At 52.7% G+C, this 23,355-nt stretch overlaps 3 long non-coding RNA genes across 6 annotated transcripts in view; 1 reads left to right on the top strand and 2 right to left on the bottom strand.

Annotated features, from left to right (window-relative positions):
* LOC130265104 (uncharacterized) overlaps window positions 1–15,694 on the top strand; it is a 178,310-nt gene extending 162,616 nt beyond the window's left edge. The window contains exons 1-2 of one of the 3 annotated variants that reach the window (XR_008842553.1): window positions 14,267–14,535; window positions 15,363–15,694. This is a non-coding gene — a long non-coding RNA (uncharacterized LOC130265104). Of the gene's footprint in view, window positions 1–14,266; window positions 14,671–15,362 lie in introns of those variants that run through there. The other 2 variants (XR_008842554.1, XR_008842555.1) reach the window with 2 other exon arrangements.
* Window positions 35–9,453, bottom strand: LOC130265105 (uncharacterized). Its single transcript, XR_008842556.1, has 4 exons — window positions 9,254–9,453; window positions 4,224–4,414; window positions 2,637–2,834; window positions 35–506 (listed from the first exon to the last, which is right to left on the bottom strand). It is a non-coding gene; the product is annotated as an uncharacterized LOC130265105 (long non-coding RNA).
* Window positions 15,064–19,465, bottom strand: LOC130265102 (uncharacterized). 2 transcript variants are annotated; one of them, XR_008842550.1, is made up of 7 exons: window positions 19,086–19,180; window positions 18,282–18,407; window positions 17,824–18,186; window positions 17,591–17,726; window positions 17,077–17,144; window positions 16,867–16,946; window positions 15,064–15,902 (listed from the first exon to the last, which is right to left on the bottom strand). It is a non-coding gene; the product is annotated as an uncharacterized LOC130265102 (long non-coding RNA). The 2 variants fall into 2 exon arrangements; XR_008842551.1 differs by lacking the exon at window positions 16,867–16,946 and having other exon boundaries at window positions 19,086–19,465.
* Between the last annotated feature and the right edge of the window lie 3,890 nt (window positions 19,466–23,355).

Genomic DNA, 23,355 nt, shown 5'->3' with positions numbered 1-23,355 from the left:
TTGGTCCCAAAGTCAGAGATGGAGCTCCACTCTATTGGCTAATTGCTCTCAGTTTTATTATCCTGGTCAGTTCATTTTCAATGCAAATCACAAGCTGACGTCTCAGAGGTAAACACAGCCCTATTAATGCCAAGGAAATCCACATTCCTAATGGTGACAGATGTCTGGTGTGCTTTACAAAGGGGATCTGGAAGTGCCTGTGTCAGAGTATGGATTTCTCATGTATTCTGGTGCTTTTGCCTCTAAAGAAGGAGCAGAGTCATCCTGCTGTGCATGTGCCACGCTCGTTTATTCCTCAGCACAGTGGGAAGATGTACTTACTGCCAGAGGTCCCAAACCTTCCTGCCCTGATGCCTTGCCTGCCAGGAACTATTTAGTGTGATAATGGCGTTTGATAGACTGGACACAAACACCATTGTCACACTCCACAGCTCTGGGAGCCCGTCCTTAGCTCATGGGAGGAGTGATGGAGGCACTGCAGGCTTCACAGGAGGGGGTTCAAAGACCTGCAAAACAGACACAAGACCAGGTTTGTGCATATTTGGATGTGGCACATGGGATCCTGAATTGCTTTGAGGTGAATATTGCTGCCTGTGGGATGTAAAAGCCAAAGTGGCTTTGAGTGCCCTTTCAGACAAGGGAGATGGACAGCACCTGAGGAAGGAAGAGAAATTTCTGAGGAGAGGGTTGAGTCATCCCTGCAAGGGCCTGTGTTTTCCTCTAGTTGGTGGAGGCAGCCCAGAATCAGCACCCAACTTTTACAGCTGTGACAGACCTGAGGAATCACAATGCTGGGGATCATATTTGGTTTTCATACACTTGTTTTTAGCACCATTTTTGAGTAGCCCACATAGAAGACAGCCAAGTTGGTCTGTACTCCTGGTCCCACTGCCCCTATACTATTCCATGCATGTTCTTGTGGGACACATCAGCACCTGTGCATCAGGGAATTAAGCTCTAGCATCCACAGCTGTGGTGCTCATCTCTGCACAGGCTGGGTGTTTCAAAGTTTTCCTCTGTGTTTAGCCTGCTAGCCAAATAACATTTCTGCACAGTCTCAGTGAATAGAAAACATCCCATAAAAGATTATGTGGACTAAAGGAGTGGATTAAGAGCACACAAACATGCTGGACAGGGATTTGTAAGCCATGGAAATTCAGTTATGTGCCATCATCACGTCTCAATGCTGCAGAGAGGCAGAGAAAACAGAGAAGAAGGAGCACATGGAAGGGAGGGGGTTAGAAACCAGGGCTGGGGTGAGCAGTAATAACCTTTATTTTTGTAAGTACTGAAAACTGAACTTTCTGGCTCAAAAGAGAATCCTCTGTGTACTGGTTAGAAGCCCCTTGGGAGGGGATGCAGTGTTTTTGTGCCAGGAGGTGAGCATGGGATGTCTTGCTGTAGTGCTTTTCAACTCCCCTTTCATTTATTTTTAAGCTCAGAAATGCATTCCCATTTTACATACTGGGGAGAATTTGCTCCTCACGTGCAGTAAACCCAGACTCTCCAGTAGTCTTCAGGATCTGGTTCTGCTTTAGCAACAGAGTATTAAGGAAATTAAAGGCTTCTAACGGCTCATCCTGAGAGAACCCCTCCCTGGGTTTAGCCTTCTCATCAATCCCTTTTTGTGTAGGGAGCACAGTGCTCCCAGATCAGCCCACTCAATTCTGCAGGTGGAGCCCTGAGGCCCAGGGGCTGGTTTTGGTAAATGTGCCTGTGCTGCAGTGAGGAATGAATGCCAAAGGGTCAGAGTGCTGTGCCTGGCTTTCTAACTCACCTCAGTGTGGGTGTCTTCCCTTACCTTTCCTCATGCACATTTTACTCAGCTTTCTCTCTGCAGCAGAGGGCAAGGATCAGACCAGGTCCTACTAATAAAGCTCCCTGAGGAAAAGCCTAGCAATCCTGTGCAGAGCAGGTAAGCCCAGAAATCCTGGCAGGACTCGACTTCATTGCAGAACAGGTAAGGAGAAAGCAGGGCAGTGGATGCCACTGCAAACAGGCAATTTAAGGTCCCTCAGCTATGTGGAAGCTTCCAGCAAATCATCAGGAATATTTCCAAGACAAAATATAAGGAAAGAAAGATAAATGGCCACTGGTTTTTAGTACTGCAAAGAAAAAAAAAAACCAACAAAACAACCACAAAATAATGGGAAAGTTACAGGGAGAAAACAAAGCATAATCATCAGAGAAAAATCCCCTTTTTCTTCTCTTCTGCTGGATGTCTGTGTAAAGAACATTGTTAGGATGTTCCAATGCAGAGGAGCATTGTGAAGAACAAGAGGGTTTTTCCAGATGGGTCACAGAACCTGCCTTTCCCTTACAGCCAGACCTGGAAGCAGTCCTGGTCCCTCAGAAAGTCTGTCAGATTCCCCACCACCCCATTTTTAAAAACAATAGACATTCAGGGTGGTGTGCACTGCCCTGACAAAAGCCCAGCCTCTTTCCAAGTGCAGGTAGAGATCCCTAGGTCCAAGACATTAAATCCTGTTAAATTCCACATCTAAGCCCTGGCACCTGTGGCTATTTTGGTATGCTGAAGTGCTGAGTGTTGGAAATCCACCTGCACTATTTTGTTCTTGTTACTGTATTTTAGCATCTCCTTTCCTCACATGAGTGTTGCACAGGAAGGCACTTACCATGGGAGACAGGAGCCAGAGGATCCTCTGGTGAGTTGTTAGGGCTGGGCAGAGCTGGGATTCTCTCGCAGGACACTTTGCTGATTGGCTGCACTCGAATCTTTGGAGTCCTGGCTTCTTTTCTGAGTTCCCAGCAGTGGGCAGCTGCTGCAAGCCTCTGCCTCCAGTGGACGCCTTTCCCTCTCCCTTTATGGGATCCTGAGGTTTTAAAGTAAACAATTCGGTCTTGTTCTGATAAGTCATATTAAAATATTGATCTGGGGGAGGGAGATGACCCTCACTGCACTGAGCTGGAGTCACCTTTAGTCAGACTAAAGAATGGAAAAAAAGCTCTGAGACCTCAAATTTCTCTGCTCCTTCAGAGAGCACATGTAGGGAGGGAAAAATGCAAAAGATAAGGGGGTTTCAGCTCTTTGTTTTGCTGAACCCTGGGATGAAGAGTGTTTACTCTGGCTGCATATTAATTGCTTACTTCTGCCAGTGAGACTGATTTCATCAGTTCCTCAGGTCACAGTGCTCATCTCATGTTCACTGCTGGAGCTTGCCCATCTTTTTCCTTCCTTAAACTTTGATGTACTTTCTGCTTTGCTTGGGAATTCTCAGATTTTACTTTTCAGCACACCTATGTGGTAGGGGGAAAAGGCTGGCTTAGGTTGAGCCTGTCTGAACACCAGTGGCAAACCCAGGAATGGTACACAGCTCCCAGGACCTCACCCAGCAACAAGACCATTGTAGAAACCTCCACATTTAGGCCTGATGAATTTCACATTTTTTTGTGAAGGCTGAAATAGTATTTGAACCTGAGATTTTCTCTGATCATAAAATGAAGTCACATTTTGGGTTTGAGAACATTTTCTAGTTAACTAACAGGTGTTTCATCACTTACTTCCATTACCATTCTTCTGTTTCATTAGAACATTTTGGAACAGTCTGCAGTAATAGTTTGGGGGTTTAAGATGCAAAGTTTTCAATATAAATGCTTCACAAAAGTGAGGAACTAGGTCACTTTACTGATTTTGGCTGGATGTGTCCATCCAGCAGCAGAAAACCACCAAGAAATCAAATCTGGAAAACATTCTGTGTCTTGTCCTCTCCTCCCTACACCCTCTTTGTTACCAGTTGATGACACGTCTTTTTGGCTTAACCCTGTCTTGGACTGCAAATCTGTCATGGCAAGAATAATCTACTGTTTCCTAAAATGCTGATTTCTAATCCCAGTCCTGTTATGTAAATAGTAATCTCTCGTCTGGGACTGGTGCATGCATGCAGTGTAAAAATGACCAAAAATACTACTACTACTAGTTCTGAGTCTGCCTTAGCAGTAGAACAAATTTTGGGGAAAGTAGGTATCTAAAAATTACAATTATATCAGCATCCTGTGTGCAAACTCCTTATGCTACTCTGAAAGTACAGATGTGCATTTGAAGTCTACAGAAGGTATCTGACAATATGCTTAATCAGAAAAAGGACAAAAGACCTCATATTAATAAGAAAACCAACCCAAAACCAAAATGCCACATGTTGTCCAAAACTAGCAGAGAAAAACTAAAATGTGCTACTTTTAATCACAGCAGAAACACCACTTACTTGGTATTTGTGGGTTGTGTTTCTGGGGGAAAAAAACCCCTCAAAATGGACCTCTGCAACTGTAGGTGAAGCACTGGTCACTCCACAGGCAGCCTGGGGAAAGTCTGGAACTGCATTGCAACATCCAGCACTGCTGCAGACTGGTTGGGGTCCAGTTCTCTGAAATGAAATGCCAAAGTATTGGGAAATTCCTGGAAAAAGAAAAGGAGCTGGTTTGTTTAAATGTTACTGAAGGTGACGCAGGGACAGATAATGCAATATACATTGCAATACACCTGAGGGCCAGATTCTTCCCTTGGAAATGTATGGCTATGACCCCAAGTCAAATCAGCTAACTTTGGAGTGCAGTCTAACTGTGAGGCTGGCACTGCTTGGAGCAGAGGACTGAGTCCTGTGATCTCCAAGAGTCCCTTTCTGCCTAAATTATCCTGTGCTTCCATTTTATATTCAGAGTGCCTAGTGAGTAGGGTGCCTCTAGGCAAGGGATACTATTTGATCCCTCCAAAAGTGCTTTCCTCTCAGTTTTCTTATATACAATGTGGAGGACATGTTGAGGGAAATGGAAATCACAGGGATGGTGTCTTTTCTGTGCAGAAACAGCTGGGGAACAGCTTCAAAACTGAAGGAATAACCACAGGGGCAAAAACCTGAGCTGTATCTTTGTGGCTTTACTCCAGCACATAACCAGTACTCTGCAACTGATTTGGGGCTGGCTATTTCATCCATAGAAAAATCCTGTCACTGTCCCCCCTGCCATGGCTTACACTTCCAGACAAAACTGGGTCAAAGATTTAGGCCAGAATCTTTCATTGAGAAAAAAAATATCCACCTATCCAACAGTGGGACTGAATTACTTTCTTAATGTCAGTGACTGGGGTGACTCAAATCACTTTTGGATATGGCTATATAATTTTTGAGAAGACATTGCTACAGGAATCCTTGGGCTCAGAGAAGACAAAGGTGGTGTCTAGCAGCATATCCCAGAGTACTGCAGCATTCAAGGGGCACATCTACCACCATCTCATGGAGGTAAAATCAGAGGTAAGGGCTCTGGGAGTGCTGGGACAGCTCAGATCCCAGAGCAGAAATGCTGTGATAGTGGTCAGGCAATGGCCACTGGTCAAAGATTACCTGTGCTGGTCACTCTGATGGCTGGGTAGAGAAAGATTAACTCAGAGCAGCAGAAAGTTGAGCAAAGGTCTTTAACCTGGAAGCCATGATCTCTTCTGATTTCTACTGGGGATCAGTAAACGAAATTGATTTGGGTTTCCCAATCATCAAGCTCATTACATCAGTTCTGGATCATCCTGGCATTTCCTATAACTGTTCACCCTCTGATAGAGAGAATCTGGGTTGAGAATTATCTTGAGATTAGGGGAGTAAGATCTGCCTGACAATGTACCCTCTGTGACATTGCTGTTTCCCCAGGAAAATAGTTGTGGGCAGAATTTAAAGCATTTTTGCTGTAAGCAGAAGGCTGGCATAAAAAGCTTTCATTTACTAGTCCCTCAGGGCAATTCCCCCCAGGAGACCTGCTGGCTCTGCAGACAGGTGTGCTGGGCACACCAGGGCACGAGGGATGCCCTGGGCTGGGTTTGCAGGAGCACTTCCAGCTCTGTTAGTGTCCCCTGAGCCGTACATGAGGATAAGCAACTTCATTACTTTTTTGTCTCTGCAAGTAAAAATCCTCTTCTCAGAACTTGAAGACACTTAGGTGGCTGAACTCTGTGGGTCTCTAGTACAGTTCAGTCTGTGCCCGGGGCTGAGGGTGGCCCTGCTGGGGCCCTGTGCCCCGTCCCTCCCTGGCCTGGGGGAGTCTGAGCAGAGTTTGGGGCACTTGTTGCCCTAGACTTGCTGCAGCCAGCTGTAATTAACTGTCGGGTGTTTTTACTGCAGTGCTGCAGTACAGCCAGGAGCAGTCCCAGTGTGGCTCTTGTGTCTCAGGAGATGCCTGGCAGCATCTCACAATGGTGCTAGTTTGGCTCTTCTGAGAAAAGCAAAACATCAGTTTGGCCCCTTGAAAAAACATGAAGAAAAACGTGGTTTTATAACCCCATGCTGATGTTTGCTCTGCCCTGGCCCAGTGGTGCCTGGAGGAGCTCCTACAGCTGGCCTGGCCACAAGAAGGGCTTAAAGTCAGGGCTCAGAAGCAGCCAAGAAATGGCCAGTTAAACCCAGCTTGGCACAGGCTGGACTCAGCTTTGCTTTTCTATATTTACCTGCTCCTAGTCCCCCAGCTGCACAGAAGAACAGTGCAGCTGTGATGGCAATGTTTTGGACACTTTGTCCCCAGTGCTGACAAAGGAGCAAAGAATGAGCCATCAAGTGCTTTGTGTGACAGTGCAGGCACTTTCCTTGCTAAATGGAAACTTCACACAGATTCCATATTTAGTCTAACCTCTTTTACCAACTCATTTACCTCCCTGTGTAGCATGAAATTGAATTTCCCATGGCTATTCCAGTCCTGTTTGCCATGGCTTTGCTGAACTGAAGCCTTCTCCACAAAATCCTGATTTCAAGCCGTCAGAAAAAAAAAAAAAAAAAAAAAAAAAAAAAAAAAAAAAAAAAAAAAAAAAAAAAGCTGCTATTTTTCCCTAGTCTGTCCCTGTGGGTAATCCAAACCAGCAGGTTTGAGGGGCAGGCTGTGGCTGCTCAGGTGCAGCTGGTCTGTAGTTACTTAGGTTGGTGCAAGTGCTGAGCATAAGGCATTGTTAGGTGTCCAAAGATAGTTTTGAGTGAAAAGAAGGACTGAAGTGGAGAGGAAAGTGAGGCAGCAGCTTTTGAGAAAGAGCTGAAGTGCTCTCCTTCCACAAGGAAAGTATTTGTAGCATTGGTAACTGGAGAGTGCTCCAGAAAGGATTTGCTTCCACTGGGCAGAAGCTGGTTGTCAGTGGCAGCCCTAGCACTTGTCACCTGGCCAGGAATAACTGGGAAGTTTCTGTGACAAAACTAGGGAATCCCAGAATGGTTTGGGTGGGAAGGGACCTTAAAGATGATCTAGTTCCACCCTCATGGGGAGGGATGCTTCCACTGTGCCAGGCTGCTCCAACCTGGCCTGGGAGACTGCCAGGGATGGAGCAGCCACTGCTTCTCTGGGCACCTGTGTCAGGGCCTCCCCACCCTCATAGCCCAGAATTTCTTCCCAATATCCCATCTAACCCTGCCCTCTGCAAGTGGGAAGCCATTCCCTGTCCTGTGAGCCCAGGCCCTTGTCCCAAGTCCCTCCCCATCCCTCCTGTGAGCCCCTGAAGTGCTGCAAGGCTGCTGTGCTGCAGGGAACCTGCATGCAGAAACAGCAGGGGGTGAAATAGGGATCTTGAGCTCAAAATAAAGTGAGCATTGGCAATTCCCGACCCAGCAGGATGAGCTGCAACATGATGTGTCAAAAGAATGGAAAGAAGAATTATGAATCTAGTGTAGAGGCTGTAGAAAGAGGCAGGCTGGGAGTTAATTGGTCCTGATTCGGGCCAGGTGTGAGGCTCCCTCAGGGACCTGCTAACAGTTGTTCACTCTCAAGTGATTCTCTGTGCTGAGGGCTTCAGAATTGCTTCTGTCAAGTTACAGAAACTTGCCCATTGCATTGGATATTAAATTTACTGGGTAACAACAGCTTTGGAGTTCCTGAGACTGCTCTTCTAGACTGACTCACCCGGAGAAACTTAAAACTGATAAGTAAGTGGAGTTTTAGTTTGTGGTTGGAATGGGAGGACTGAGGTTCCTGCTCTGCAATTAAAATAGGTGTTGTGCCTTGGCATGTATTAGATTTGGTGAATTTTATAGAACGATTATCTATGGGAAACATGCGGGATCAGAAAGAAATCACCTGAAAACTTTTCCCCCTGCCTGCCAGTATCTTCATGCTCTCTGAGGATAGCTTAGAAATAGAAAAACAGAAACAACAAAGGGTGTGGTTAGTGAATCAGAAGTGGCTTCGCATTTCAGCCTCTGGAAGAGGAAGGGGGATGGTGTCTGGATCCTGAACACTTCTGCCTGTTTTGTGTTCCAGGGCTTTTTCAAGGTCAGCTCTTGCAAATCAGTGGGTTTGTACCGTGCTCACTGAGCACAGAGCTCCCAAAAGTATTTTGCTGAAGTGTAATCCCAAACACTGTGTAATGGACTAGGTTAAGGTATTCATGTGCCCACATTTTAGAGCCCCCATGTGATGTGTGTACCAGCATCTGCAGTTTCAGTGTGTGAGAGCCAGGAGCAGTGTGAACACTGGAGTCCCAGGGACGGGGACAGGAGCCTTATCCCTCTTCTGAATCCTGGGCTGGAGCTGTGTCACTGCCCGCTTGAAGGGTGGCTGCAGAGTGCCCACTGTCCCAGGGACACAGTTTTGGGGGGCTCAGGGGGAATGGCAGCCCGTGCTGGCCACGCTGTGTCTCCAGGCAGTTTTGGGGGGCTCAGGGGGAATGGCAGCCCGTGCTGGCCACGCTGTGTCTCCAGGCAGTTTTGGGGGGCTCAGGGGGAATGGCAGCCCGTGCTGGCCACGCTGTGTCTCCAGGAGGTTTTGGGGGGCTCAGGGGGAATGGCAGTCCGTGCTGGCCACGCTGTGTCTCCAGGCAGTTTTGGGGGGCTCAGGGGGAATGGCAGCCCGTGCTGGCCACGCTGTGTCTCCAGGAGGTTTTGGGGGGCTCAGGGGGAATGGCAGCCCGTGCTGGCCACACTGTGTCTCCAGGAGGTTTTGGGGGGCTCAGGGGGAATGGCAGCCCGTGCTGGCCATGCTGTGTCTCCAGGAGGTTTTGGGGGGCTCAGGGGGAATGGCAGCCCGTGCTGGCCATGCTGTGTCTCCAGGAGGTTTTGGGGGCTCAGGGGCTGAGGCAGAGCAGCGCCAGGGCGGGGCCCTCGGGGATCGCGGCACTTGCCCGGCTGATGGGGACAAGGTGACCTCGCTCTGCTGGCTCTGTCCCTGGGCAGGCAGTGCCCCCGGGAAAAGGGTGTGCGCGCAGCCTCGGGCATGCGTTTGCTGCCGCTGGAGAACAGGAGCAGCCGCTGCTCTCCCCGGCCGTGAAACAGGCACAGTCACTAACCTGCTGTCCGTGGCCGCCTTTGTCCCGCACACCGTGGAGATGTCACTGGGCACACGGGGCTGCCCAGGGCTGAGCTGGGATTAAAAGGACACAGGTTCTTGTTGGGTGGGAGGGGAGGAGTGCCCGGCTCTGCGAGGAAACATCTGTCTTTAGCCACTAGAACTGCATGTGCGACCTGCCTGTGTCATCACATACCGCTTCAGCTCACCAGAGCTTGAAATCCATTGCCAGAACCTCACAAGGTTTCCCAGTTACACAACGTTGTCCTCAGAATACAGTTAAAGGAAAGTTACTTTGAGAATTCCCTTTTTGTGTTTGATTTCTTACTGTCTCACAGTGTTAGCAGTATTAGTGTTTGGGAGAGGAGCAAGTTTGCTGGTTAAATGAATTTTTTTTGTTTTAAATAAATGGAGAAATGAGATCCAACCTTTTTTAAAGTAACACAAAATAAGGGAGAAGGAAGGAAAATTCTGTTTGATTTCCGGCAAATGCTCACTTTAAACATCTATATATTGATATTCTTATTTGGAGATACTGCTAAGGTGTTGCAGTAATTCTTTTGGACCACTGTTACCTGTTCTATCAATCTGTATCAGTCTTATCAGGGGTTATATGTCACAGCCACTGCAGAGCCCTTTAATGCTGTATGGGACCCCCCTTGTGCTGAGTCATTGGCATCAGCTTGCTGTGTTTGGGAGTGTTTTAAAAACTAAAACTTCCTACTAGCTCTAAACCAAAACACTTTCCAGCCTGGGAACTGGCTCTGGGAACTATCCCAGGATCTGGTGTGCCGTGGGTGGTGCTGCCAGGGCAGACACCTGGGCTGCTGGCACACGGGGATGGAGATCCTGGGGCCTGGCTCAAAGGGCTGTGGTGACACAGGGTGGCTGTGGTGACACAGGGTGGCTGTGGTGTCTGACTGCAGCCAGGCTGGGCTGTGCTGGCTCAGAGTGGCAGGGACACGGTGTGTGGGTGTGCTGGCACATGGCTGCTGGTGGCACAGCCCGTGTGTTCCCAGTGTGCCTGGTGAATTAAAGCACCATCTGCCCATGGCTCCCTGTTGGAGCTCTTTCACATACATGAGCTGCAGCATGTTAAACATTAATCATTCCTCTCAAGCCTCTGTGGGTGTGGGCCAGGGCTCTGTTTTACACAGGTCAGTGAACAATGCTCTGGGGCCATGTTTGAAGCTAAGTGGTCGTGTGGCAAGATTCTGTGTGTTTCACAATTCTTAAATGCTAGTAGAACATTCCTTCCTGCTAGTGCAATGTAAAGTCCAGTTTTAATTTAGGTTAAGTGAGTAACTTAACTAGACATGAGTACTATACTGCTGTGACAAGCAGTCTGGGAAATTCCTGAAGTTTGTTGAGGATAATTTCTCATCACAAGTGCTTGGCGAGCCAGCTAGGAAAAGTGCTGTGCCATGGGGGTTTGTGAATGGAGAATGGTTGGATTTAAACTTTCTGGTGTAGTTGCAAAAAGCAGAGTTGTCACCCTGGATTTCAAGAGAGCAAAGTTTAAGCTGCCAGGGAGCAGTGAGCTACCTCAGGGGCCTGGAGTGCTGCTCAGGTTTGAATAAACCTGCAGGAGAGGCAATGCTGCCAGGCAGGTGGGGTAGGCTGCCCTTGGCTGAACAGGACAGGTGCTCTTGGCTCTCTGGAAGCCAGGCCAGGTGTCACAGCAAGGGGAGAGCTGTGCTTTGCTGAGCCTGGGTCTCAGTCCAAGGGCTCTACTGTCCAACCCTGTGATCCAGGCTCTGGGGCAGGAGTGAGTTTGCTGAGGATGCTGAAGTGGGAGGTGCAGTGGGCTCAAGGGGGAGAGGCCCTGCAGAGGGATCTGGGTAGGATTGCTCAATGTTCCTCCTCAGTGGCAGGAAATGGAACAAAACAAGCAGCACTGCTAGCAGGAGAATTCCTGGTGGTTTCCACAGGGCCTGAATCTCACCCAGTATGTACTAGTGCAACACTTATTGTGTGAATGAAAGGATTTTGCTGAAAAGTGTAAATATTAATGACTGTTCCTGCTGGGAGTATGGGATGGAAGTCAGGCAGTGCCAACCACAGGTTTGTGAGAACTGGCTGACTCACCTTTACCTGAAACTGGGAATTTTTCACCAAATGAAGTTTTCCTGAAATGCATCATTTGACATAATATTTCAACTGGGCTGAAAATTTCAACCTGAAAAAAGCTTCTGTTTAATTTGTAACTACATTTTTATTTAACTCCTGAAAGCTGGCATGAGTATGGCAGTTTGAATTAATGTTGCTTTCAAAGTTTTATTTGAAGTTGTGCTTTCATTTACATGAAGTTTTAGGGGTTTTGTGCTTGGGTTTTTTTAAAAGCCAGCTTTTGATAGGATGGTTTGAGCATAAGAACAGGAGGAAGCTGAGTGAGGGTTACTATGTATTGCTTATGTGTGTTTGCTGATCCAGCACCTAGTGAAGTGATGGGCACTATTTTTTCCCCCAGCACTTTCTAAAAGCACCCTGTTATTTTCAGTACCAGATTAATCATTATTTTGGTGCTGTGCTACATATCTAAACTATACTTTACTGACAAAAAAGTTTCAAACAGAAGTTTCCACAGCTATGCTAGTGAACTGAGAACATGTCCTGGCTTCTCTGGGTGTCCCTCTGGCGGGAGGTGTAGGAAGCCCTGAGTTGTCTTGTGCCTCTCCTGGGCTATTTCCCCTGCAGTCCCTTTCCCTGCTGAGCTGAAAGGAGATCAGGAGTGGACGTGGCACCCTCTTGGTGCCTTTCTTCTCTCCTGGTGCCAGGTGAAAGCTCTGGAAGGTGATGGAAGCAAACATGCAAAGAACGTTCCACTGATGTTGTCAGAGCCAGGCTGGGCTGTGCAGTGCTCCAGGTGGCTGCCTGGGGAGGGAACAGGCTTTCATCATCAGAAAGAAGAATCCCAACCCGGGTACTTGTGCTTGTGCTGATAGAAGACTGTGTTTGCCACGTGGCAAATGATGGCTTGGTAGTAAGAATAAGGTGAATTGAGATGAAGTCAGCTCTGAGCTGAGCTTTCCTGGCTCCTGCATTCAAGCCCTGAGAGACACTAGACACAAAAGCACAAAATCCTCAGGAAATGTGATCTCCTAGGGAAGCAGGGACAGTTTTGGGTTTTGTCGGGTTTTTTTAAATCTAAGTGAGACATGAAGTAAAAACTTGCTTCCAAGCATCCACATGGGTGGAAATTCAAATTCTGGTCCAAACTTCTGCTTAGAAGTAGTGATTCTGCCTCTCAATCATGTTTGTCTCTGCACTGAAGTCCTGATTAACGTGTCCAGGTTGTAAAAGCTGCCAAAGGGATAACGATGCTGCTGACAGCTCAGCATGAGAGGTGTCCTTGCCAAGCAGGACATCAGCAGCTCTGCTGCTCTGGGAATTTAGACTACAAAGCGATCTCAGGGCAGCTGCATTGTCTTGCTGGGCTGCAGTTCTTGCCAGTGCTTTCCTGTGCCAGGAGCTGCCAGGCTGGAGCTGTTTCTAGGACCCTTGTATCACACACAGATGCTGCACTCTGGGCGCTCCTGGCACCGAGCTGCTGGCCACGTGTAGGGCAGGAACATCTGTCCCGTCTGGGTTGCTCCTGAGGAGCACTGATTCCTCCTGGGCTGCTTCCCTGGCATGTAACCCCACCTGCCTTTGTCTTGGGAGTCCTACTCCTGGAATATTGGCTGATATGCAGACTCTTGCAATGGGTTTAGCACTGTTATTACAAACCAAAGGCAGAAAAGGGCAACAGAAAGATGTTCCCTCCCTCACTATCAAATACCAAAGTCCTTAATAAAGGGAAAAATTGAGTTGAATGCTTCTATGCTTTCTCTCTCCTATTTTTTTTTAACCTATGGGCACAATCAGAGAACCCTGAGTCAAAAAATATGTGTGTTGTACCCAGCCTTTGATAAAACATAGAAGCAATTTGTACTTACATTATTATTGCATAATTGGAGACAGTGAACCAGTTGCTTGCTTGTGACGAAGAGGAACTGTTTCAAACTTGACAATTTTCTTAAAAGCTGCTGTTCACAGAAGGAATGCAGTGGGCAAAGAAAATTACTGTTATGGTAGGGTGTCTTGAGGTTGTCACTTGTGCAAACAGGTGGCCTTCAGTTGCCTGAACTCTAGGTGGGCTGCAGAGGAAGGGAGTTAATGAGACTTTTACACAATGTTACCCCACTTTGAAGCAGCTAGAAATTATTTAATGGTTGTGTCATGTAAAGAACCCCTTAAAATTAAGATCTGTTCTGCACCAGCACACTAAAACATGTAGAGGTACAGCAGAGAGGTGTCTGCCCATGGCATGTGACTAATATTTGCCAAGTATTGATCTAGTGTGCATCTCTTATCTGTTAGCTGTAATCCAAGGTTCAAAGTTTACCTTTTGTTTAAAAACTGATTTCACAGGGAGGCCATGTCCTTTAGGCTAATCCAGCCCAACAGAGGTTTGTAAAATGGAAATTGAGTTCACCAGTACTTGGAGGGAAGCCTTGCAGCCCACACCCAAATCCCCTGCGGCACAGAGGTGCATCCACTGGCAGGGCAGCATCAGAGAGCCTGGACAAGTGACAAAGGGGAGGAAATCATTATTCTGCCTTGGAACGCTGTGGTGCTGCCAGACCTGGCCTCAAACCAGGGGAGGATAAGCCCTGGCCATTTGCTCCTGACCCAGGCACGGGCACAGCCCTTCCGGGGTACTGCTCACTCATCCCCAGCTTCATACTTTCACTGCAGAGTCTGAAATGATTCCAAGAGCTGAAACCCCAGAGCAGACTGGAAAGGGGGAAAGGCAGGCTTCCCGCAGAACAGGCCACAAGAAAATGATTAATGATCCAATGCAGCAGAGGCTGTTGGTTTTTATTCCAGTTTTCCTTTATGAAGTTACATGCATTTGTATATAACAGTCTGTAAATAGGGTGTCCCGCGGGGCGGGGCCGGGAGCGCGCACCGGGAGCCGCGGGCGGGGCGGGGCGGGGCCGGGAGCGCGCAGCGGGAGCGGCGGGCGGGGCGGGGCGGGGAGCGCGCACCGGGAGCGCGCACCGGCCGTCCCCGCGCTCCGCCCGGGCCCAGGTGCGCGGGGCGGGGCCGAGGCCATTTAAGCCACGGGAAATGAGCCCCCCCGGCCGTTTGCCTCTCGGTGCAGCCACCAGGTGAATCTTCATGCCTGTTGTAGGAAGAGCCACAACACTGCATCTTGAGGGGCCGTGGGTGGAGAGTTAAAGGCAAGACTGGAAACAAGGAGGAGGAATTAGACGCAAGTTTGGCACGTTTGTGAAGGTAAATATGTGCAGGAAACGGAGGAGCTCTCGTACCTGCAGCGTTGTGTGAGCCCAGCGCTCACCTTGGCTGGCCTAACTAAGCTGGCTCACACGTGAGTGGACTCTTCTCACATGCAGGGAGCAGCAGCAGCTGGTGAGTGTTAATTTTTCAATGACTTATCAAACAAGAAAAGCGCTTTAGCAGTATTCATCATTGCAATAAAGCAGATTAAACAAGATGTTTCCTAAAGTGCTTTACCCTGACTAACAGGAGCCTGTGGAATGGTTCCACACAGGAAGGGAATGCTCAGTGGTTTTGCCCCAGGCTGAGGTGCCACTGATAGCATCTAAATCAATTGATGCTTTTAGAGAGCACAGATTCCCTGGGGAATGCCTACTTGGGTTTAGAGAGTAGTTTATTTTATCCACAGTCTGTAGATATATAATTAACTTTTTTTTTTTAATAAAGAAAAAAAAAAAAAATTGAAAAAGCAATGTGCAGTGGTCAGTGACCCTATTATTGTAAGGATGTTGATAAGAGGCAATCTTTGGTTTAAGTTGTTTTATTCTGGTTTTAACCTTTGCATCCTGCTCAATTTCCTTTTAGTCACATCCTAATATTGATGCTCTATTTCAGTTAGTCAAAGGAAAAATATTGATGAATTACAGCCATGTCAAAAGGAAACAGAAGAACAAATAAAGTTACAGATGTTAACAGCCTGGTCAGAACACAAGTGCTTTACAGGACATCTGATAATATAAATTACATAAAAAATATTTCTGAATTAGTCTGTACATTTTCTTTGCTAAATATAAGCTGAATTAAGGTTTTCAATTTTCTTTCAGGGTGACATTGAGACATTCAGTAAGGCAAAGTGAAGCACCTTGAACTGCTGGGCACTTAGCTGCTGTTGAATATCCTGCCCTGTTTCATCAAGTATTTATTCCAGTTAGTGACTTTTGCTGAAAACTGAAAATGAAATAACTCCTTTTTCTTCTAAGTACTCTACAGAAAAACACAGGTATGAACATGATCCCAAAGCACTTTGCTTCATCTCTCTTGTGTTTTTTATTTTAACAATCTGTGGTTCTGTGAATCTCTCAAGGTTGTTTTTGTTATTTCTTTATTTTTTCAAAAAGTAATTAGTTTTATAAATAGTAAAGGAACATTTATTTTAGTTTGTCTTTCTTTTGCAAATACTTTCACACCTACTAGATGGTGCATGTACCTTACCCTGACTTCCAGGAGTATTTGCAGGTGTGTTCTTAGAAGGGGAAAATGGATGCCTTGGTGCAGTTGTCCCCCTGCTTCTCAATATCTTTGCAATAATTACAATGGCTGGGGTTTCTGTCTCTGAAGAGGCCTAGGGTATGGTGTAGTAAATGCTGAAATTTAAGAAATAGGATTTTCTTTGGGTTTTTAAATCATGCTTTGTGGCAACTACTATTTCTGAGGGAAGAGAGAGAGAGCAGTAGAGATAAATGAAAAGAAATAAGAAGAAATGAGATTGGTATCTTGTCAAGAAAAGATCCCTATGTTTTCCCTTGTTCAAGTTAGAAAATATAGCCCTGTTTTTGATCCCCAGTTCACAGCAGCAAGACACCAGGGAGTTATTTCTAGCATCTATTTGACATAGAGTAAGGTATACCCTAAAGAGACACTCTCCATAAACTCTGAGCACCAGAAATACTGTTTGTATTAAATTGAACTACATGAATAATACAGGAGTAATAAATTTCAATTGTTACTGGAATTTTGGAGAAAATGGCAGTACTTCAGCCATTAAATAACAACTTTGCTTTATTGCTGGAAACACAAAGTTACTAAGTTTTAAAGCACATTGTTGCCCTGGCTCTGGTACATTTCTGGTTCCCCAGCCATCCAGACGTGTCTTGACAGTCTGTGCCGTGCCAGAATTGTTTTCCCAGGGGCCTTTGGCCCTCTGCTGTGAGACAGTTGGGCTGTACTAAAATGGCATTGCCATACGAGGTGGAGGTGCCACTCTTTGTGGAGCTGTGAGGTGCACTGTCCCACCCATGTTGTGTTTGTTTCTACAGGGGTATCAGAGCACTTATTAAAGGGAAATGGGGCACACTGAGTAATTCAAGATAAACACACAGTAGCATTGTCACAGGAACTTCACCCTGTGCCTTGGATTTTGCCTATTTATGTATCCTTAACGCAGCAGGACTAAGTCAAATTGATAAATGCATATCTTTGTAGCCTGCAGTGCTCAAGGCTTCCGTCCCCTATTCCTGCTCCTCCTGCACCCCTCACCACGCTTCCCAACTAGTGAAATTAAGTTCTGGTGAAAGTTTTGGAAAAAGAAGTATAGAAACAAGTGCTTACTTGTTACAAGCTCTATTATGAGTTTTCCCCAGCTAGGAGCAGCACAGAAGTGAGACAGGGGCAATGACATCAGGGAACAGCTGTAGAGTTAAAGGCAGAAAGAAAAGACTTACCAGCAAAGGGCAGGAAAGGGGAAAGGTTTCAGAAAAGATTTCTGTGGTCTAATTAATGATCTTTTCTGATTCCCCAGTGAGAAGAACACAAACTCACAGCCAGTCAGGCCTGACAGTCCCCTGCAGTGAGAGCTCAGTGCACATCCACAGAGGCAAGTCCAGCACCTGAAAGAAAAAAAAGATAATCAGAAGAAAAAGGTGATTTATTTTATTTCCAACCTATTTCCAGTTCTTAAAGCCAGCTGTGCCAGGAACTGGCAGAGCTTCCAAGGAAGCTCAGCAGCATCAGGACAGGGACAGGCGTGTATTCAAAAGAATTGGCTATTTAAAGCCCTCATCCCCCAGCCCCACCCATGTCCCTGGGGGCACTTGACAGAGCTGCCTGGAGTCCAGCTGATTTAGCCCCCCTGAGCCGGGGCTCCAGGTGATATTTTCAAGCAGGAGAAGGCAGGGCCGGGGGCGCTCCCGTCCCGTGCCAAGGCAGCTCCCCGTGCCCACGGGAGGACATCTCTCCCTGCAGCAGCTCAGCTCCTTTCAGAGCCTCTGCAAGTTCTTTTCCCTCAGCAAAGGGTGCACATCCCTGCCTCCAGCACACCTCCAGTGGGACCCACCTGGGAAAGCTTTCCATCCCTTCTGCACTTCCAGCTGGCTCCCTGGAAACTCCCGCCTTCGTCCAAACAAAACTTCATCCCACCTGAACCTTTGATTTGAAGGCATCTCTGCAGGCTGTCGGTTGGCATTTAATAGCTGTGAGGGAAGACTGCCTTGGCTTTAGTGCTGCTGCTGCTGAACGAGGCCTCAGGCAGGAAGGGAAGGGAAGGCAATTGGGGTGGACAGGACATACCTGGCAGCTGCCTGGGAGCTCTGGGAGGCTGGAACCAGGAATTGCTGTCTGAGCCCCTCTGCACGCAGCCCGTGCCACCATCACCAGGACACGCCAGCTGCTCCCTGGGCTGCTAGTGGCCTGTATCCAGGCTGAAGCATCTCCAGGAGCCTGCTCAGAGCAGCCCCTGGCCCGGGAGCCACGGGCAGCCCTTGAGCCGTGTCCGTGCCAGCGCCGGCCGGGCACCCAGCGCCCATCCCGGGCCGTGCGCTCGGCACGGGCAGGACGCTGCAGGCACAGCCCCTGCCCCGAGGGCCCATGGACAAGAGGTGCTGGATGCCTTTCAGGGACTCCTGGCCTCCTCCTGCCCCCCGTTCCCCGCAGCTGGGACACACAGAAACAACAAGGAGTATTGCTGGCACTGAGGCCTCTGTGCAGCTCGCTGGAGCCAAGGATTCCCATCCTTGGGAGTTTCATACCTGTGATGCAGAGGGCTCAGTCAGTCGGAGCACAGTCCAGGTAGTGCCAAGGTTGTGAGTTCAATTCTCCCACGGGCTGTGTCCTTGAGAGTTGGATTTTAGGAACCCTCTCAATCCCAGTATACCCTGTGATCCAGAAATAAAGAGGAAAAACCGCAGCCGAGTTTTAACAAAAAAGGCTTTGCCATTGCAGAGCCATTGCAGAGCTTCTTGGAGTTGCAAAGCAAGGGAGAGGGGGAGCATCCCATCTGGCAGGTGATGGAGAAGCAGCCCGAGCAGAACCGTGCCCGGCCCCGCCGAGCGGCTCGTCCCGCGCCCCAGCCCCGCTCGTTCCGCAGGGGTGCGCGGGCAGCAGCCCCGGGGCTGTGCGCGCACGGGAACGGGGGGCCGGGCGCTGCTCCGCGCTCAGGGCTGCGGGGCCTCTGCGGGACGGGGGCACCGGGAGCGCCGGGATTTGGGGCTCCAGGGCTGGCACGGCGGCCCCCGCGCCCGGCCGGGTCCAGCCGCGATGCAGCGTCTACACGGGGAGATCCCGCCGCCGTTCTTCCGGGCGCGGTTACCGGCAGAGCCCCGGCTCCCCGCGGCCACAGCGGGACCGTGTCCAGAGTGCCGCGGCCACCGGAACGGAATGGCAGCGGCAGCGCCGGGCTCAGCCCCAGCGCCCGTCCGGGGCGGCTGCTGCTGCTGCCTGCGGCGATCCCGATCCCGGCCCCGCTACCCGCACCCTGCCTGCCCGGGGAGAGGCGGCACCGCCTGGAACCCCCAGCCAATACCGCCAAAACCTAGACCCGACCCTGGTCCTACCTGAGCGCCCCAGGATTCGCGCAGAACCAGGAGCTGTCCCTGGCACAGCGCTCCGACGAGGATCCCGCCGCATCCCAGCACGAGTGTTCCCGAATGGAGCGGGCCGGGAGCGGATCGGCCGCACTTGAAGGGCGCGGGCGGGGCGGGCCCGGGGGCGGGGCCTGCACAGGTGCGCGGGGCGGGGCCTGCACAGGTGCGCGGGGCCCCAGAGCGCATGCGCGGGGGCGGGGCTGAGGGGTATTTAAACGGCGGAGCGAGCGCGGCGGGGCCATTTGCTCATCGGAGTTCGTGACGCGCGGGTGGGGCTCTGTCTCTTCCTTCTCCTATATTTCTGTTCTTTTATATATCTTTTTCTTTACGTCTAGCCTTTCTTCCCTCCCTTCCTCCCCTCCCCCACCCCCTACACCCTCCCCCCCCCCAAACCCCCCCCCCTCCCTCTCCCCCCTAGCCCTCCCCTCCCTCCCCCCCGGGCCGGCTCCCCCCATCCGCCCCCCATACCTATACACACCCTACCCTACCCTGTTCTATTCCTTTCTCCTCCTGCTCCTGCTTCTACCCTTCCTTCCCCCCAACCCTGTGCCCCCCGTTCCCTCTCCCTGCTCCCATTCCCCTCATTCAATCCTCCCCTCCTTCCTCCACCCTCCCATTCCCTTCCCTTCCCACCACACCTGTCCCTGTTCCCTCTCCCTGCTCCCGTTCCCCCCCCCCCCCCCCCCCAATTCCGCCTCCCCTCCTTCCTCCGCTCTCCCATTTCCCCCCCCCAGCGCCCCTTCCCCTGTCCCCGCTGCCCCGCACACCTGGCACCCCCCGACCTCGGTCCTTGGTCACCCACCCCGACCGCCCCGTCTGCCCCCCATTCCCATCCTCCGTGCCCGCTTTTCCTCTTTCCCCCGCCCCGCGGGGTTCGGGGCGCCGCATAATAAAGGCCGGAGAGCCCCAGCGGCGCCCCCACCGTCCCTGCAGCCCCACACGGGGACTGCCCGCCCTGCGGGTGTCCCATGCCGGTCCAACACACCGCCCGACACCGCCGGGGTTCCGGCTGTCCCTACATCACACCGGGGGTCCCGGGGAGGTCGGGGGGTTTAGGATGGGCCCCCTCGCTAGGAGGGGGTCCCGGGGGGGTGGGGGGGTTCAGGACGGGCCCCCTCGCTAGGAGGGGGTCCCGGGGGGGTGGGGGGGGGTTTAGGATGGGCCCCCTCCGGAGGAGGGGGCCCAAGGGGGGGGGGGGGGGTGGGAGGGGCCCCCTCCGGAGGAGGGGCCCTGGGGCGGGGCGGGGGGCGGGGCCCCCTCCGGAGGGGGGGGCCGGGGTGGGAGGGGTATGGGGGGTCCGCCCCCCTTGGCCCCTCCCACCTCGAGCCCTCCCCTCCGGACGGGGTCCGCCCCCGAGCCCCACCCCAGGACCCTCCTCCGGACGGGGCCCGGGGGAGGGAGGGGAGGGGCGGGTGGGGGGGGGCCGGACAGGAGGGGCCGCTCGTTTGTCTGGCTTTTTTTTGGTCTGTTCACGCTGCAGAGTGACGTGACCCCCTCTGCTTCCCCCCCCACCCGCCCCACCCCTCCCCTCCCTCCCCCGGGCCCCGTCCGGAGGAGGGTCCTGGGGTGGGGCTCGGGGGCGGACCCCGTCCGGAGGGGAGGGCTCGAGGTGGGAGGGGCCAAGGGGGGCGGACCCCCCATACCCCTCCCACCCCGGCCCCCCCCTCCGGAGGGGGCCCCGCCCCCCGCCCCGCCCCAGGGCCCCTCCTCCGGAGGGGGCCCCTCCCACCCCCCCCCCCCCCTTGGGCCCCCTCCTCCGGAGGGGGCCCATCCTAAACCCCCCCCCACCCCCCCGGGACCCCCTCCTAGCGAGGGGGCCCGTCCTGAACCCCCCCACCCCCCCGGGACCCCCTCCTAGCGAGGGGGCCCGTCCTGAACCCCCCACCCCGGGACCCCCGGTGTGATGTAGGGACAGCCGGAACCCCGGCGGTGTCGGGCGGTGTGTTGGACCGGCATGGGGACACCCGCAGGGCGGGCAGTCCCCGTGTGGGGCTGCAGGGACGGTGGGGGGCGCCGCTGGGGCTCTCCGGCCTTTATTATGCGGCGCCCCGAACCCCGCGGGGCGGGGGAAAGAGGAAAAGCGGGCACGGAGGATGGGAATGGGGGGCAGACGGGGCGGTCGGGGTGGGTGACCAAGGACCGAGGGCGGGGGGTGCCAGGTGTGCGGGGCAGCGGGGACAGGGGAAGGGGCGCTGGGGGGGGGGGAATGGGAGAGCGGAGGAAGGAGGGGAGGCGGAATTGGGGGGGGGGGGGGGGGGGGAACGGGAGCAGGGAGAGGGAACAGGGACAGGTGTGGTGGGAAGGGAAGGGAATGGGAGGGTGGAGGAAGGAGGGGAGGATTGAATGAGGGGAATGGGAGCAGGGAGAGGGAACGGGGGGCACAGGGTTGGGGGGAAGGAAGGGTAGAAGCAGGAGCAGGAGGAGAAAGGAATAGAACAGGGTAGGGTAGGGTGTGTATAGGTATATACACACCTATAGGGAGGGAACAGCGGGAAACAGCCAGGGGAGAAGGGACGGAGAGGAGAGACACAGGGATGGGAGGAGCAGGGAGGGCTCGGGCTGCGGAGGGAAGCGGGACGGGGAGGGAAAGGCCGGGGGCGGAGAGGGACGGGGGACCCAGGAGGGGAACAGGAGAGGGGAGCGGGGTAGGGACAGGAGAGGGAGAATGGGGGGGACAGGTTGGGCGGAGAAAGAAAAGAAAAGGAACACGGGGAGGAGGGAGGAAAGGTAGAGAGAGAAACAGGAGGAGAGGCCGAAAGGGGAGGGAAAGAGTCGGTTTGAGGAGGAGAGAGAAAGGCGGGAAAGGGAGAAAAAGAAGGGGAACACGAGGAGGAGGGGGAGAGGGTTTGAGAGGAGGGAAAGCAGAAATCCAGCCTGTCTCTGTGCGCGGAGCTCCAACGCAGCCACCCGTCCGAAAGTAGCTCAGCCTGAGCAAATGGCGGCCGAGCCAATTACCTGGAGTTAAATCACCTCGGCCACGCCCCGCGCAGCCGCACTGAGACCCCGCGCACCTGTGCCGGGCCCGGCCCCGCCCCTGAATCACCTCACCGCCCCGCACCTGGATGCCCGCCCGGTACCGCACCTGGATCACCGCCCGGTACCGCCCCCGGTACCTCCTCCGGTCCCGCCTTCGGTACCGCCCCCGGTCCCGCCCTTTCTGCCGCCAGATATAGAAGGTCAGGCGAGTGCCGGCCGAGCCGCCATCTTGAGAGTGGCAAGACGTCACTTCCGCTTTTCCTGCTGCCGTCTTTAGTACTGGCAGAGGCCACTTCCGGCCCGGTTGCCATCTTTGTTGTGGTACCAGTAACGCCCCTCACCATCTCAATTTCTAAGTCGCCTGCCTGAATCCGGCAACGACGCCGAAAAGAGCTCCGGCCGACGCTCGAGCGGCGGCAGGCACGGGCGGGGATGCTTGCCTCGGCCGGGCTCCTGCCGCAAGCGGCATCCGCAGCGTGGCGGCAGTCCTACAGGGCAGCGTCCCGGCACGCGCTCGCTCCCATCATCGGAAGGGCACGCGCGCAGCACCGCGCTGTGCCCACAAGGCGGCAGCGCTGCCAGGGCGCCGGAGCGGCGGCGGCTGCAGTACCGCGCTGTGCCCACAAGGCGGCAGCACTGCCATTGCCGGCTCGGGGGCTGGCAGCAGTACCGCGCTGTGCCCACAAGGCGGCAGCACTGCCATTGCCGGCTCGGGGGCTGGCTGCAGTACCGCGCTGTGCCCACAAGGCGGCAGCACTGCCATTGCCGGCTCGGCAGCGGCTGCAGTACCGCGCTGTGCCCACAAGGCGGCGTTAGCGGCGGGTGCGCAGCCAGGGCTGGGGCGCGGGGCAGGGGCGGGGCTGGGGGAGCGTCCCGGGGGGACGGACACGGGAGGGACGGGATCAGCGCTGGGGATGCCTCAGGGTCCCTCGGGAGGGACGGGATCAGCGCTGGGGATGGCCTCAGGGTCCCTCGGGAGGGACGGGATCAGCGCTGGGGATGGCCTCAGGGTCCCTCGGGAGGGACGGGATCAGCGCTGGGGATGGCCCTCAGGGTCCCCCGGGAGGGACGGGATCAGCGCCGGGGATGGCCTCAGGGTCCCTCCGGAGGCGCTCGGGCACAGGAGATGCCGTGATGTGCAGGTGACACCCTGGGGCCCCCACGTGTCGAGGGACCGGGGCTGGGGTTGTGACGGGCTGGGCTTGTGTGAGAAGTGGATCTTTGGGTGAGTGACAGGCGTGGTGGTGCACCGAGAAATTGGCTA

The sequence above is a fragment of the Oenanthe melanoleuca genome, chromosome Z, assembly GCF_029582105.1.
Source record: "Oenanthe melanoleuca isolate GR-GAL-2019-014 chromosome Z, OMel1.0, whole genome shotgun sequence".
NCBI classification, from domain to species: Eukaryota; Metazoa; Chordata; class Aves; order Passeriformes; family Muscicapidae; genus Oenanthe; species Oenanthe melanoleuca.
Note: the sequence above shows the minus strand (reverse complement) of the source record. Positions and strands in the feature narration are given on the sequence as shown.